This window comes from Chrysochloris asiatica, unplaced genomic scaffold, assembly GCF_000296735.1.
Source record: "Chrysochloris asiatica unplaced genomic scaffold, ChrAsi1.0 scaffold00053, whole genome shotgun sequence".
In the NCBI taxonomy this organism is placed as follows: Eukaryota; Metazoa; Chordata; class Mammalia; order Afrosoricida; family Chrysochloridae; genus Chrysochloris; species Chrysochloris asiatica.
Genome location: NW_006408571.1, coordinates 12,895,937 through 12,912,803, shown reverse-complemented (window position 1 = coordinate 12,912,803; position 16,867 = coordinate 12,895,937). Strand labels below are relative to the sequence as shown.

The window sequence follows — 16,867 nt, the reverse complement described above, 5'->3', positions numbered from 1 at the left end:
TTGATTTCTTGACTGATGCTTCCAAAAACATTGATTGTTGATACAAATTAAATCCTTGACAACTTCAATCTTTTCTCCATTTATCGTGATGCTGTTTATTGGTGAGGATCTTTGTTTTCTTTACATTGAGTTGTAATCCATACTGAAGGCTATAGCCTTTGATCTTCATCAGTAAGTGCTTCAAGTCCTCTTTGCATTTAGCCAGCAAGATTGTGTCACCTGTATATCAAAGGTTATTAATGAGTCTTTTTCCAAACCTGATGCCACGTTCTTCCTCATTTAATCCAGTTGCTCAGATTATTTGTTCAGCATACAAATTGAGTAAGTATGGTGAAAGGATAGAACCCTGACACACACCTTTCCTGATTTTAAACTATCCAGTAGGAGCTCTGCTAATGTAGTGGTTACAAATCGGGCTGCTAACCTCAGGGTCAGTAGTTCGAAACTACCAGCTGTTCCATGGGAGAAAGATGAGGCTTTCCACTCCTCTAAAGATTTACAGCCTTGGAACCGACTCCACGGCACATAACAACAACAACAATAACATCACTTGTTTAGGTCTAATGACTGCCCGTTGGTGTATGTACGGGTTCCTCATGAGCACAGTTAAGTCTTCTGGAAATTCTATTCTTTGTAATATTTTCCATAGTTTGTTATGATCCTAACAGCTGAATGTCTTTGCATAGTCAACAAAGCAGAAGCAAGCATCTCTCTGGTATTCTATGCTTTCAGTCAAGTTCCATCAGACATCATCAGTGATATCCCTGGTTCCCTGACCTTCTCTGAATTCAACTTGAATTTCTGGCAGATCCCTGTCAATGTACTGCTATAACCATTTTTTGTAATTTCTTCAGCAAAAATGTACTTGTGTGTAATATAAATGATGTTGTTTGATAATTTCCACATTCTTTAGGGTCACCTTTTCTTTGGAATGGGTACAAATACTGATCTCTTCTAGAGAGATGGCCTTCCTAATATCTTGACATAGACTTAAGTGCTTCCAGTGCAGCATCAATTTGTTGAAAGGTTTCCATTTGCATTCCATGAATTCCTGGAGGCTAGTTTTAGGCCAATGCCTTCAGTGTAGCTTGGACTTCTTCCTTTAAAACCATTGGTTCTTGATCATATGCTACCTCTTGAAATGATTGAACATTAATCAACTCTTTTTGGTACAGTGACTCTGTGTGTTCCATACATCTTTTGATGTTACCAGCATCATTCAGTATTTTCCCCAATATTCAATATTGCAACCAGAGGTTTAAATTTGTTTGTTAGTTTTTGCAGCTTAGAAACAAGGAGAATTTTCTTCCCTTTAGGTTTTCTAAATCCAGGTCTTTGCTCATTTCATTATATATGTTGCCTTCTCGAGCTGTCCTTTGAAATTTTCTGTTCTGCTCCTTTATGTCATCATTTCTTCCACTGACTTTGGCTACTGTATGTTCAAAAATAAGTTTCAGAGTCTCTTCTAACATCCACTTTGGTCTTTTCTTTCTTTCCTGTCTTTTTAGTGACCTTTTGCTTTCTTCCTGTATAATGTTCTTGATGTGACTCCACAACTCCTCTGGTCTTCAGTCTTTAGTGTTCAATGCATCCAATCTGTTCTGGAAATAGTATCTAAATTCAGGTGGGATATACTCAAAGTCATATTTTGGCTCTCATGGACTTCTTTTAATATTCTTCAACCTTAACTTGCAGTAAGCGATTAATCTAGTCTACAGTTGGCCCTTTGCCTTGTTTAGGCTGATGATATTGAGTTTCTCCATTGTCTCTTCCCACAGATGTAGTCAATTTGATTCTTATGTATTCCATCTGGCAAGGTCCACGTGTATCATCATTGTTTGTCATGGATTGAATTGTGTTCCCTCAAAATATGTGTCAGCTTGAATAGGCCATGATTCTCAGTGATTTGACAATTATGTGATGATCCCCCCATGATATGATTCGTGTGATAAACCAATAAGATGAGTAATAGTGGAGCTGTTGTTGTTGTTAAGTGCCATCGAGTCAGTTCTGAATCACAGCAACACTATATAAGGTTTCCAAGGAGCAACTAGTAGGTTGCTCAAACTGCCAATGCTTATCCTACAGCACCACACCAGGACTCCAATTGTGGTTGTTATTGTTAAGTGTCATTGAGTTGGTTCTGACTCATAGTGAACCTGTATAGAGTTTCTGAGGAGCAACTAGTGAATTTGAAGCTCCAATCTTGTGGCTCAAACCAACCTCATGATCCTGCACTTTAGGACTCTGATTGTTGTTGTTGTTGTTAAGTGCCATCAAGTTCGGGTCGATAGACCAACCTTAATTCCATCAGGACCCTGTTCAGATGTAAGGGAGGTTCCCAGAGGTGTGGCATGCCACATTTTTATCTTACAAGAGATAAAAATAGAAATGCGCAGAGAAAGAGGGACCCACTACCCCCAAGAAAGAAGAGTTAGTTGTGTCATGAGTCCTTTGGACCTCAGTTCCCTGCACTGAAAGCTCCTAGATCCAGGGAATGATTGATATCAAGACTCATGGAGAATTACAAGGAATGTTGGGTCTACAGATGCTGGAAGGAGACAAAGTACCTTTGCCCAGAACCAGTAAGCTGAATTTGGACTTCTAGCCTCCCAAACTGTAAGAGAATAAATTTCTATTTGTTAAACTCATCTGCTTGTGATATTTCTATTACAGCAGTATTAGATAACTAAAACAGGACTTGGTACCAGGAGTGGGGTGCTGCTCTAACAGATACCTAAAATGCAGAAGCACTTTTAGAATTGGGTATTTAGCAGAATCTGAAAGAGTAGTAGGCTGCCTAATAGTAAAAGGAGTCCTGGTGCGGCACTGTAGGATAAACATTGGACCACAAGATCACTTGAACTTCAAGATCAGCAGTTCAAACTCACCAGCCGCTCCTCAGAAACCCTATACGGGGTCGCTATGACTCAGAACTGACTTGATGCCACTTAAAATTAGCCATAAGAGACTATTGATGGAATTATGAAGGTCAAAGGCAATTCTGATGAGAACTTAGAAGGAAGCCAGGAGAGTTGTAACACCAGAGCTGACACACATAATGAGAAGCAGCAGCAGAACCAGGAAACTGACACAAGATGACAAGGAAGCCAAACCATGGAGCAAGAAAGCGGAGCACCTTCATGTAAGGAGGCTTTCTGGCAAAGCGGGGTACCTCTGGACACTTGTCGGTGAAGTTAGTTTCGCTAACCTATTGAGCCAGAAAGCTGAGTGCTTTCTGGTCAAGGATTACTGATGGAATAGAATGCTTCAGTTTACTTATCAGTAAAGCTAAAGAGCTTTGTAACATTTGTTCTGGAGAGAAGAAACCTCATCTAGAGGTCAAAGAGCATGGCAAACAGAACTGCCTCCATTTCAAAAGATAGAACCATGACCTCTGGGCTCTCAAAGGGTTGAACCATGACCTCTGGGATTTCTAAGGGTGGGGCCACTGTTTCTTAAGTTTTGAGGAGTCAGCTTCTTCACCAACACAATTCTAGAATGTGGGATTGCCTTTAAGATGGGGCTCTACCCAAAGATGAGGGAGTGGGGCTGCCAGGCCTAAGCGGGCAGAAGAACAGGGGCTTGCCTGAGCCAACAGCAGTCAACACTCAGATGGACTAGGAAACTAGATTTTTCTAAAGCCAAGGGATTAGAGTTGTAGTGGGTCTGGCAAGCAAAACTGAAGCCCAGGGCTCTCCACCTAGAATCCAGGGTGCAAGGCTGACACTCAGAGTTTTGAGGGAAGGACCATTGCCTAGATGATCTCAGAGAACAGAGGATTGTGTTCAAGCCTTGAGAACTAATGTAAATTATTCTGCTCAGTTTTTAACTTACTTAATGCCTGTTATCTCTTCTTTCCCTCCACCTATTGCCGTTTGTAATGGAAATTCCTAACCCTGTAGCCTGTTCCACTATTATACTTTGGTAGCAGATAATTTGTGTTCTAAATTCACAGATGAAGAGAAATTTTGCCCTAGATTGGAAGATTAACAACAACAATGATGAGGTAAAGGTGTTTTTTTTGTGGTAAGTGCATGAATTTGAGGGGCCAAAGAGTAGAATGTCATGGAATGAATTGTGTGTCCTCCTAAAAATATAAAGCCCTGGCAGCATAGTAGATTATGAGCTGGGCTGCTAACCACAGGGTCAGAAGTTTGAATCTACCAATACTAGATGAGGCTTTCTGCTCCTGTAAAAATTTACAGTCTTGGAAATTCCATATAGGGTCTCTGTGAGTTGAAACTGACTCCACAGCACTGAACAACAAAATACGTGTTAGCGTGGCTGGTCCATACCAAAATACGTTTCAGTGGTTTGGCAATTACATGATGATCCCTCACGATGTGATAAACCAATAAGAGGACTGAGGGTAGAGTCTTGGTGTGACACTGAAGGACAAACACTGGATTGCTAACTGCAAAGCTAATGGTTACAACCCACTACCTGCTCCTCAGAAACCCTATACAGGGTCACTATGAGTCAGAACCAACTCGACAGCACTTAACATCAACAACACCTTTAATCCCATATGACCCTGATCTAATGTAAGGGAGTTTACCAGGGGCATAGCATGCAACATCTTTTATTTACAAGAGATGAAAGGAGAGAGAATTGAGTAGAGAAAGAGAGATCCACTACTACCAGGAAAGAAGAACCGGTAGTGGAGTGTGTCCTTTGAACCTAGCTCCCTGTACTCTGAAGCTCCTAGATCCATGGAAGGATTGATGTCAAGTCACATGGAGATCTCCAAGGAATGCTGGAAGAAGGCAAGGAGCCAGTACTCTGAATTTGGACTTCTAGTCTCCTAAACTGTCAGTGAGTAAATTTGTTGTTAAAGCCATCCATTTGTGGCATTTCTTGTTGTTGTTGAGTACTGTTGAGTCAAGATAGAGGTTTTGATCACAGGGCAGAAAGACAAGGTGGAGATGCTGGGCTCCTGGGCAAAGCTGCTTTGCACTGAGACAGAGACGACTCAGGGTTGAGTTTTCGGTGTCACACAGGAAAGCCTGGGCCCTGTTTCAGCCTCACTAAGTGACACTGAGATGTCTCCACCTCTAGGTCCAATCTGTATAAGGACCATTGGTCATGATGGCCTCCAGGACTTTCCTGCTCTGATGTTCTATGATCCTTATGATCCTGTGTATCTCCCTTCATCCAGTTCCCACCCCTGTAACTCTCTCTCCAGATTGGCCACCTTCTTAAGATCCCTATGAGAGTTGAGTCAACCTCAACCTCCCTACCTGGAAAGTAATTCTGTGTATCATTTGTTCACCCACCCAGTCATTAATTTTAAATTTGTTCATTGAAAGTTGTTTATGCACTCATTTCACTGTTCATTGATTCTATAAACATTCCTGGACCATCACTGGTTGGGGACTGGCCTGAGAGGGCACAGCCCTGTTCCCGAGCCACTTTCTCCAACTTTTCCACACCAATTACAAAATGTGTAATTGGGTCTTTGAGACATCATCGCTGAAGCACCTCAAACTGTCTAACTTGGGCACATCTCTTTTCCTCTAAATTGCCTCAGGGATTGTACAGTCCCTTGGTGCACAGGGAGCTTAGAAAGGTGCCATCTGGCTACCTACTACCCAGAAGGCTGTCAGCCAGAATGGAGCTGGGCAAGGACCAGCTCAGGGATTCCCGCTTGTCCACAGTAATCTATTTGGCACTCTGTCGAGCCTTTAGCCCACCAGGGTTTCCAGATTCAACTAAATCTGACACACTTCAGAGTGAATTCTAAGTAGTTTGTATAAGTCCACAAAATTCTGACTACTCCACTGAGTTCTCTCAAATTATCTCAAACATTTCATGAATTCTAGGAAGTCTAGGGACATTTCAGTTTGGAAATCTGGGTCAGAGTAAACACAATGTCCTCCCCACTGGGATTCCCTACATAGTTAAGGCTTGCATTCCCCTAGCTCCAGCCAGAGAAGAAAGACTCTGTTCTTGAACCCTTTGAAACATCCTCCAAACAGTCATGAACATGGATCCGGAAGAGCCTGAAGGTGAGTGAGAAGTGAGGGATGGGGCAGAGGAAAAGCCTGGGCTGACAGTCAGGAGGCCTGAGAATTCCTGCAGCTTGGGTTTCCTTCTCTAACTTGCTGTGTGAAGCTGGGCAAGCAAGCCCTTTCCTCTCTGGGCCTTTTATCCATGTTTAACAAGATCTGGTCTACTTGCTCTCTAAGAGCCCTCCTGACTTTGCCAGGGTGTCATCTGGTCTGGGAAGACCCAGTATTTGGCAGCCTTCTGTTCATCCCATGTTGCCTTACTGACAAGAGCTGAAGTAGTGCAGAGAAAGAAGCTAAGGGCAGGCTGGGGGTCAAGTTGGCCTTCAGAACCTGGGAGAGAAACAATAGGGAAGGGGCATCCTTTCAGACTGCCAGCACTACAACATGGGCAGGGAGTGTCATCAGAGTGGTGCAAACACAGAATCACAGAAGACAGGGTTCAGGACGCCAGGCAGAATCCAGGAAGAAACTTCCCTGGGGATTCCTCCCTGGGCAGGTAGCATTTGAACTTACTCCTAGGTAAGTCCTGGCCAGAGAAGATGTAAAGGTAGAAAGAACCTGGGACTCTATGGGCAAAACCTCCTTGCTCTGGTTTGGGCACCAGCATTCCACAGCATGGTGCATTCCTCTTCCCCTCCCAACGCCTGCAGACCCCATTCCCAGCTGAAGGAAGGAAGGCAGAGCAGCACTCAGGGAAGCAAAACTGGTCTGGTGACCTTGCTTCTGCTCATCTTGGCCAGTTTGCTTCCTGTCCTCAGGGCTGCTCCTTCTCTAGTGATACCTGTGAGGTCCCTGCCTGTTCGTGGGGTCTGTGTGTATTCTCCTAGGGGAAAGAACTCCTGCCAGGACCACTGAACGATGGTCCTAGGTCCAAGGGTCTGCATGAGTAGTTGTCAGTGGCAGAGTGAAGATAATGGGGGGAGGGGAGAGAGGATGTCTGTGCATAAGAGAGTGAGAGGGAAGTAAGTGCATGATTCCTATGGACATATGTTCAGGCTAACGACCAACATGTACACTCATAAGCCTTATATGTATGTGTGTATGTGCATATCTATATGTATACATAAGGAGCTCTGGTAGTGTAGTGGTTACAAATTGGGCTGCGAACCTCAGGGTCAGCAGTTCAAAACTACCAGCTGTTCCACAGGAGAAAGGTGAGGCTTTCTGCTCCTGTAAAGATTTATAGCCTCAGAAACCCTGTACAGGGTCACTATGAGTCAGAACCGACTCTACGGCACATAACTACAACAACAACATGTATGTACATATACATATGCCATCGAGTCAGTTCCTACTCATGGTGACTGACCCTCCCTGTACAGGGTTTCCGAGGAGCAGTTGATGGGTTTAAACCACTAATCTTGCAGCTCAAACCGACCTTGAATTCCAGTGCATTAACCCACAGCACCACACCAGGACTCCATATATACATATATACGTATACATATGTTGTTGTTGTTAAGTGCTGTCGAGTCGGTTCTGATGCATAGTGATCCTGTATAGGGTTTCCAAGGAACAGCTGGTGGGTTTGAACCATCAACCTTGTGTTAGCAGTCCATTGTTTATCCTACAGCACCACACCAGGACTCCATAATATATATATATATTCATAAGTGAGCATGGTGACTCTGTACAATAAGCACTGGACTATGAAACATAAGGTCGGTGGTTTGAGCCCACCAGGAAAAAGATGAAGCTTTCTGCACCCACAAAGACGCACAACTTCAGGAAACCCTTTACAGGGTGGTTGTGAGTTGGAGACAATTTGAAGGCACTCAACAACAATAAAACAGCATAACTTCTTCGCACGTACCTATATACTTGTAGAGTCCTGGTATGGCGCTATGGGATAATGCAGTGGACCACAAGGTTGGTTTAAACTGCAAGGTCAGTGGTTCAAGTTCACCAACTGCTCCTCAGAAACCTTATATAGGGCTCGCTGTAAGTCGGAACCAGCTCGACAGCACTTAACATCACCAACTTGTTTTTGTATGTCAAGCAGGTATTTGAGTACACGTGTATTTGTGGCAGCATATGTGTGAAGCCCTATGTGGGTGTATATACATTCCAACAAGTATCCATTGACTGCAAATGTTGCCTAGTGACTTCAGGAAATAAATTTTAGTACATGGGACTTTACAAAGAGAAGTTATGACCACACAGTCATCACCAGGGCTACAGGGGAAGCACATGCTGCTGGCCCAGTTGATGCTCTGAGAACTGGAGGTGCCTTGTCCAGGAGCCTGGCCTCAGAGCTTCAGAACTAAGTCTTGGAGGAAGCTTGTAGCTAACATGCCCCAACCTCAAGAAGACACTAGACACAATAAGGCTGAAGCAAGGCCTTATATCTGAGATCCTTGATGTTCAGACCATCCTTGCTGCAGAAGAGGTCCTTAATTCATGGTGCGAGGACCTCAGCACATAGGACTAAGCACCACAGGACTGAGCACCATGCCCAAAAGGAGTCAGTCAACCTAATAGGGGGTAGATGCTGGTGAAAGACTACATAGAAGGATTCTGGAACCATCTCATGGGCTAACCTCCAAAAAGTAAGAAAGAGTAAAAAAGAAGAAAAGTCTAGAGGCATGCCAGCAGAAGAAGATGAGACTAAACATTGAAAGATAGAGAAGCCATCTTCATGAGACAGGCTTGATGCACCTGTGGGCACACCTGCTTTCATTTGCTCTCCTGGTGCCTTGCGCAATGCAATAAACTCTTGAATCTCAAATCAACTAGAGAATGAGATAACAGGAAGAAACAGTCTCATGCGAGGGAGGCACTCAGCCCAGGCACATAGTCTGCCAATGCTCCTCAAGGGACTATCTGGCACTTATCCTCCTTCGCATGGAGAGGACATTGGAGAAAGATGCTCATCTAGTTAGGCAGCATTTGGGGACTGGTGTTGTTGCAGCTAAGTGCCATTAAGTAGGTTCTGACTCATAGCGGCCCTCCCTGTACAATGTTTCTCAGGAGTGGCTGGTTGGTTTGAACCTTGCAGTTAGCAGTCCAGTGCTTCAAGGTTCATTTGGGGACTAAGAGGAAGAAAACCTCTGCCCTGTACACAGTGTACACATCTCACTTTCAGAAGGAATAGATTCGAGACTCACTGTGCGAACTCAGTTTTCCCACCTGCACAATGGAAGATTCCAGAGGTTGGCCTCTCGGGGTGCTTTCTATGGTGATGCTTTATAGCTCCTGGAGGCAAAGTGGCACCAACTTAGGCCCAGAGACAACAGAAGAATTGGCAGAGCATGCAGGCAGAATCTGAAGGTTCAGTGCACACACAGCGACCAAGGAAGCAGTCCTGGGGAGGACAGGTGACTTGGAAACTGATGGGCTCAGATCAGAGGCACAATGTATGCTTTGTACATGGAGATCAGAGCAGGTCTGAGGAGACAGCAATCTGTAGGCTGAGGGACAAAGGCTTTCTTAACAGTAGGAACATTGTAAAATAGTGGCTCAAATGATTCCTTACAGGAAGTAAGACCCCCCCACCCCCCGGAGCATCATAGGTCCCTGTAAGGGCACTTTGAGGACCACTAAGCCTGACCTGCAGCATCAGCATCACCCAGAACTACTGAGTCAGGAACTCTGGGGTGCAGTCCTGTAATAAGTACTTTAACAAATTCTCTAGGGGCGGGGCTTGATGGTGGCTAGGGTGGAGGTGCAGTGAAGTTCGCTGTCAGCCATATCACAGAATACCAGGCAAAACAGATCCAGGGCAGAGCTCCAAAACTTGGAACCACATAGCTAGGAATATTTTAAAAGTTTGAAGGCTTATAGCTAGTGGAACTTGAAGCTGAAGTACTTTTGAATCTGCCACACTTGGAGGCCCGGAAACAACATCTTGGGTGGGACCAAATGGCAAGATCAAGTGGGGGACCAGAAACACCATGGAAAAATGCCACGGGAACCTTGGAGCAAAGGTGGACAATACATTTTGTCAGTTTGCTTTGTTCTGATTTTCTTTTTCTTTTATTTTGGTATCTGGTCATTGGTGCCCCCACTGTTTGCGCATCCATTCTGGTGACTAGAGGGGGAACCTGAGCGAGTGGACACCCCCCACCCTCACCACTGGTGGGTTATCCTGCCACACATGTGCACAGATAGCTCAAGAGCAGGCCCTGAACGTTTTTTGTTTTTGTTTTTTAATACGGGAAAGGGCAGGACAGGGTTGTAGAGAGGGAAAGAGAGTTTAAAAACAAAATGGGCTGAAAATTAAATTAAAGCCTGAGGTACAGCATAACAAACCAACAGTGGTATCTTGAAATCTCTCAGGAAGCTTTGAAAGCAAGAAGCTGAAGAGAGGACATTAAAGTCATACTCATATTAGACTACAGATTTTTTTTCTTTCTTTCTTTTTTTTCTTCTCTCCCTTCTCTGTGATTATAGACTACAGTATTCAGTCTAGTTTTTGTTGTTGTTGTTGTTTTTCACTGGTGCTGTTTTGCTGTTTAATGCTCCCCCTTCTACCTTTGGGGGACTCGTTCTCTCCCTATATTACAAAAGAAAAGACAGCAACTGCTGCCATATAGCCAAGCTACAATCACATTCTGTAAATCACCAAAACCCAGGCAAGAACCAATATCAACTGCCATATACCAGGGAGGCAGACAACACCTGTGAAAGTTACTCTGAGTTAAACAATAAGAAGAGTGAAAAGGGAAGCCCACATCCTGGTCACATCTTCCTGGAAGCAATCAGAAAGCATAAAAAATACCAAAACACATACTCAATTAAGTATTAAGACCACAGATAAACACTAAACATGTCTAAGAAGCAAAAGTAGATGACCATATCAGCACATGTCCAGAAACAAGATAAAATGTCTGAGACAAATGACCTAGAGGTAGACCTGGACTCCACTCTGGAAGAAAGGCAAGCCTCGGAAATGCCTGAGAAGGAATTCAGAAAAATGATTATAAAATGTTTCAAAACACTTTACAATGGAGTTGAGAAAAATAAGGAAGAAGTCAGGAAAGCGCTACAGGAACAATCAAATAAGATAGATACAGCATTGGAAACAATTCAAAACCTACAGAAAGAGGTCCAAATGATCAATAACAGAATATCAGAAAGAGACAATACTCTGAAAGGGCAAAGGAATAGAATAGATGAGATGGAAGGCAGAACCAGTGAGCTGAAAGACAAATCTCTCAATACCACTAAGATAGAACAGCAAACAGAAAAAAAGGATAAAAAATCTGAAGAAGGTCTAAGATTCATGTTGGACAACATGAAGAGGAATAACTTAAGAATTATTGGCATTCCAGAACAAGAAGAATCACACAAGTCCACAGAGGAAATAGTTGAAGAACTGCTGAAAGAAAATTTCTCTAACATCCTGAAAAGTGAAAAGATAAACATTCAAAAAGTTCAACGAACCCCAGGAAGGAGAGACCCCAAAAGAAAATCACTGAGACATATCATAATCAAGCTCTCCAAAATCAAAGATAAAGAAACACTCCTGAAAGCAGCTAGGGAAAACAGAAGTGTCTCATACAAAGGCAAGCAAGTCAGATTAAGCTCGGATCTCTCAGCAGAAACCATGCAAGCAAGAAGGCATTGGGGAGACATATATAAAACCCTGCAAGAAAAAAAATGCCAACCAAGAATCCTTTATCCAGCAAAGCTATCAATCAAATATGATGGTGTAATCAAAACATTCCAGGATAAGCAGAAGCTACGGGACTTTGCCAAAGCCAACCCTGTGCTACAAAACAAATTCTCCAGGTGAAGTTTGAGGGTATCTATTCCAAACGATTATCCCCCAAACTGTATTTTTATAACACTGATCTAGGAAGGGTAATGGTATTCTGTGAAAGAAGAGTTCATAGTCAAATCGATTCAGAGAGTACAGTATTCTTACTGTATGTTGCTTTTAGAGAGTTACAGCATATTAAAGGCTCTGGGAAGTCTGGCAGTGAAGAGTGTGAGTTACTTCTGATTAATCCAATGTTTTCCCAAATTGATTTTTTTTCGAATTCCTATCTAACATTTTATATTAACACTCTCTTAGGGGAAAATGCTGAGGTAAATCAATCCTCCTTATTTTTCAGATGGATGATATAAAGCCCAGGGAGTGTTGTTGTTAAGTACCATCAAGTTTGTTCCAATGCATAGTGACCCTGTATAGGGTTTCCAAGGAGCAGCTGGTGGGTTTGAACCTCTCACACTGTGGTTAGCAGTTCAGTGTTTATCCTACAATGCCACACCAGGATGTTAAAATATTGAATAAAGTCTCAGAGCTGGAAAAGAACCTAGCATTCTGCGTTCTCCCAGAAGAGGCTCTCGTCACTTCCCATGACTCTACATCCTCATTCCTGCTTCCCAGCCTGTGTCTTTCCAAACCTTGCAGCATGGAGGTGCTCAATAGAACAGGAGTCTCTGAGTTCTTTCTGAAAGGATTTTCTGCCTACCCTACCCTAGAGCGCCTGCTTTTCCCACTGTGCTCTACTATGTACCTGGTGACCCTGCTGGGGAACACAGCCATCGTGGTAGTGAGTGTACTGGACGTCCACCTGCACACGCCCATGTACTTCTTCCTGAGCAACCTCTCCATTCTGGACATCTGCTACACATCCTCATTTGCACCCTTGATGCTGGCCACTTCCTGTCAACCCAGAAGTCCATCTCCTTCATTGGCTGTGCTGTCCAGATGTGTCTGAGCTTGTCCACAGGTTCCACGGAGTGCCTGCTGCTTGCTATCATGGCCTACGATCGCTACCTGGCTATTTGTTGGCCACTCCAATACCCCATGATCATGAGCCACCGATTCTGTGTGTTGTTGGTGGGAACCACTTGGGCCTTCTCCCTCCTCAAGTCAGTGACTGAGACGGCCATTGTCATGAGACTGCCCTACTGTGGTCACCATATGGTCAGCCACTTCTTCTGTGAAATTGTGGCAGTGTTGAAGTTGGCATGTGGAGACACTTCGGTCAGTGAAGGCTTCTTGCTGGCTGGTAGCATTCTGCTGCTGCCTGTGCCTCTGGCACTCATCTGCCTCTCCTACACTCTAATCCTGGTCTCTATTCTGAGGGTACCCTCAGCTGCAGGGCGCCGCAAAGCCTTCTCCACCTGTTCAGCACACCTGACTGTGGTGGTACTCTTCTATAGTGCTGTCATCTACATGTACATGAAACCCAAGGGAAAGGAGCCCCACATTTCTGATGGTGTCTTCTCAGTCCTCTATGCTGTGGTCACACCCATGCTGAACCCTGTCATCTACAGCTTGAGGAACAAGGAAGTGAAAGAGACTGCCAGGAAGGTGTGGGGCAGAAGCTGGAACTCCAGGTGAGGTAGGGCAACGTATAGCAGCCACAGAAGTCTCAGATTAGGTAAGGCCATCATTGTAGGCAAGGAACAAGGCATTGAATCTAACGTCTTCATCACAGAAAGTCCCCAGAAGATTACATCAAATCCCATGGACCCTGCCAAAGAAATACTTCATTGACCCTCATGGACATTGACCTAGGCTCTCAGCATCAATCCCTGGACCTTCACATCAGTCTCGTGGCTGTCCTCAAGATTTCCAATCAATCTCCCAGAGAAATATGTTTCAAAAGCACATGCTGGAGGAGTTCCGGTTTTGGCGGTCACACAGCAGTCAGGTAGGACAGGCTCCGTGGGGGAGGGACTGAAAACCCAGAAAATTTGCTTTCACAGAACAGCACCAGAGCTCTGGATCTAGCATAAGGTGCAGGGCATCAGTTTTCCGCACCCGCCAGTGGAAAAATCATGGTATAAAGGAAAATATTGAGATTTAGGAATTGGTTGAGACATGGGACTTGCTCTGTGGCCGCCCACCGGGTGGAGTTCAGAGGGCAGGGCTACAACCAGAACTGCACAGGGAACCAGTATTAAAAGTTGCACAGTGACATTTGCAAAAGGAGGTGTGGAGGAATTCTACACATTTTTCCTCCTCTTCCCTGCCACACCTTCTTTGCCCAGGCCAGACGCCTTCAGGCGGGTGGGCACACACCCCAAAAATAGTCCAGCATTGAGCCCAGTTTTACCATGGCATAGAGAGAAAGAGCTCCATCAGTCCCAAGGGCAAATTCTTTGGCGGCTGCTTATGACATCAGCCTGTGGGTCCCAGCCCTAATATTAACTTTTTTAGGACTCTTTACTCTGGACTATCCAGCAAGAAAAAAATCAGATCTGGCCTGACAGACAAACCATATGAACAATCTGTAAAACCCCAACATAAAAGGATGCAACTATTTCGAGAATTACACTGTGCACATGCAGATACCTAACTGACCTTCAGAGACAAAAATGGTAGACAATCTTTCTCCCATTAACTTCTCAATAACTATCTGCACACCTCTATAGTGGTGACTAGAGTAGTGGCCTGAGTGAGCAGACACCCCCACACACTGCTGGAGGCTTCTACGGTGCACACACACACTGCTTGTATAGCAAGGTGACTGGCCAGTCGGCCACAGTTTTATTTTTCTTTCAAAGTGGTGGTTTTTGTCTCTGCTTTTATATTGCTTCTGCTTTGGAGCTTTTTAATCACACATTTTTCCTGGAGGTGGGAGCTTTTCCTCCCTACATTACCCAAGAAGAGACAGAAATCATGGCCATGTAGCCAAGCTACAAGCACACCCCATAATATTCCACCATTGAGACAAGAGGCAATAACTGCTGCTAAGCATCACATGCAAAAAGGGAAGCCTATCTCCTGATCATATCCACCAGGAGACAACCAGTAAGCTTAATAACACAGCAACAAATATCCATTTAAGCATTAAAAATTCACATAGCTACTGGAAATGACCAATAAAACACAACAAAAGATCTCAAAACATGTCCAAAAATAGAAAAGAGTAACTGAGACAAAGGAGCTGGAGACAGACAAAGGTTTTCCAGAAGAGGAAGAGCAGGTTTTGGATTTGTCTGAGAAGGAATTCAGAAGAATGATATGGAAACAAATTCAAATGCTCCGAAAAGGAGTGGAGGAAAACAAGGAAGAAGTCAGGAAAGTACTACAAGTGTAATCAAACAAGATCGATACCACATTGGAAACAATTCAAAACCTGCAAAAAGAGGTCCAGATGATTAATAATAAAATAGTAGAAATGGACAATACACTGAAAGGGGAAAGGAAGAGAATTGAAGAGATGAAAGCCAAAACCAGTGATCTGGAAGACAAATCTCTCAATACTGCTAAGATAAAAGAGCAAGCAGAAAAAAGGATAAAACAATCTGAAGAGAATCTAAGATTCATGCTGGATAACATGAAGAGGAACAACTTAAGAATGATTGGCATTCCGAAACAGGAAGAATCAGAGAAGTCCACAGAGGAGATAGTTGAAGAGCTTCTGAAAGAAAATTTCCCTAACATCTTGAAAGATGAGAAGATATACATTCAAGAAGCCGAATGTACCCCAGGAATGATAGGCCCCAAAAGAAAATCACCAAGACCCATAATAATCAAGCTCTCCAAACTCAAAGACAAGGAGAGAATCCTAAAAGCAGGCAGGGAAAAAAGAAGTGTTACTTACAAAGGCAAGCAAATCAGATTAAGCTCTGACTTCTCAGCAGAAACCATGCAGGCAAGAAGGCAATGGGGACACATACACAAACACCTAAAAGAAAAAAAAACTGCCAATCAAGAATCGTCTAACCAGCAAAACTGTCAATCAAATATGATTGTGCAATCAAAACATTCCACGATAAACAGAAGCTAAGAGATTTTGTCAAAGCCAATCCAGCACTTCAAAATATCCTAAAGGGAGTTCTTTGGACTGAAAACTAACTGGAACAGACAACAACCAGAGATTGACAGGTGTGGCAATACCACCTGAAATTCAGGCAATGGATAACAGAGTCCAGAACAGAACAAAATTACAACAATGAATTCAAAGGAGCTGGGAGGTCAACCAAGGATAAAAATAATATCAATGTCAAAGAAGGGGAATATGTAGGAACAGAGATCCAGGTGGTGAGGAGGTCAGGTAGATTACAAGATACAATAGATTGTCTTAAATGGAGGGAATGGTTGACTATAAGGTAACCCCAAAGAAAGTTAATCCTTCACAATTTACCATGAAAATAAACTTCCAAGCAGAACAAGCAAACATGAAAACTAAGAAGAAACCGACAAGAAATAGCACACAAAAAAACACAAACTCAGTACAAGAAAGTATGCAGAATAAAGAAACGAACAATACTACCAAAAAATAAATATAATGGCAGCAATTAATTCATACCTATCGATAATTACATTGAATGCCAATGAATTGAATCCACCAGTGAAGAGACAGAGAGTGGCAGAATAGATAAGAAAATAAGACCCTTCAATATGCTGCCTGCAAGAGACACACCTTACACACAAAGACAAAAACAGACTAAACATTAAAGGATGGGGAAAAAATATACCAAGCGAACTGAAACAATAAACAAGCAGGAGTGGCAATACTAACCTCTGATAAAGTAAACTTTAAGACAAAAACCAGCATAAGAGATAAAGAAGGACAGTATCTCATAATCAAAGTGTCAATTGAGCAAGATGACATAACCATAATAAATATCTATGCTCCCAATGAAAGAGCACCAAGATATATGAAGCAAATCTTACTAAAATTGAAGAAAGAAATAGCTAAACCTACAATTATAGTGGGAGATTTTAATACACCACTTTCGAAAAGGGACAGAACAACCAGAAAGAAACTTGACAAAGTTACAGAGGAACTAAACAGTACAATCAACCAACTGATCTCATAGATGTGTACAGAGCATTCAACCCAACAACAGCACAATATACATTCTTCTCCAGTGCACATGGAACATTCTCCAGAATTGACCATGTGTTAGGTGACACAGCAAGCCTCCATAAACTTACAAAC

At 43.3% G+C, this 16,867-nt stretch overlaps 1 pseudogene; it reads left to right on the top strand.

Annotated features, from left to right (window-relative positions):
• Positions 1–12,373: 12,373 nt before the first annotated feature.
• On the top strand, positions 12,374–13,311 carry LOC102817885 (annotated as a pseudogene).
• The last annotated feature ends 3,556 nt before the right edge of the window (positions 13,312–16,867 follow it).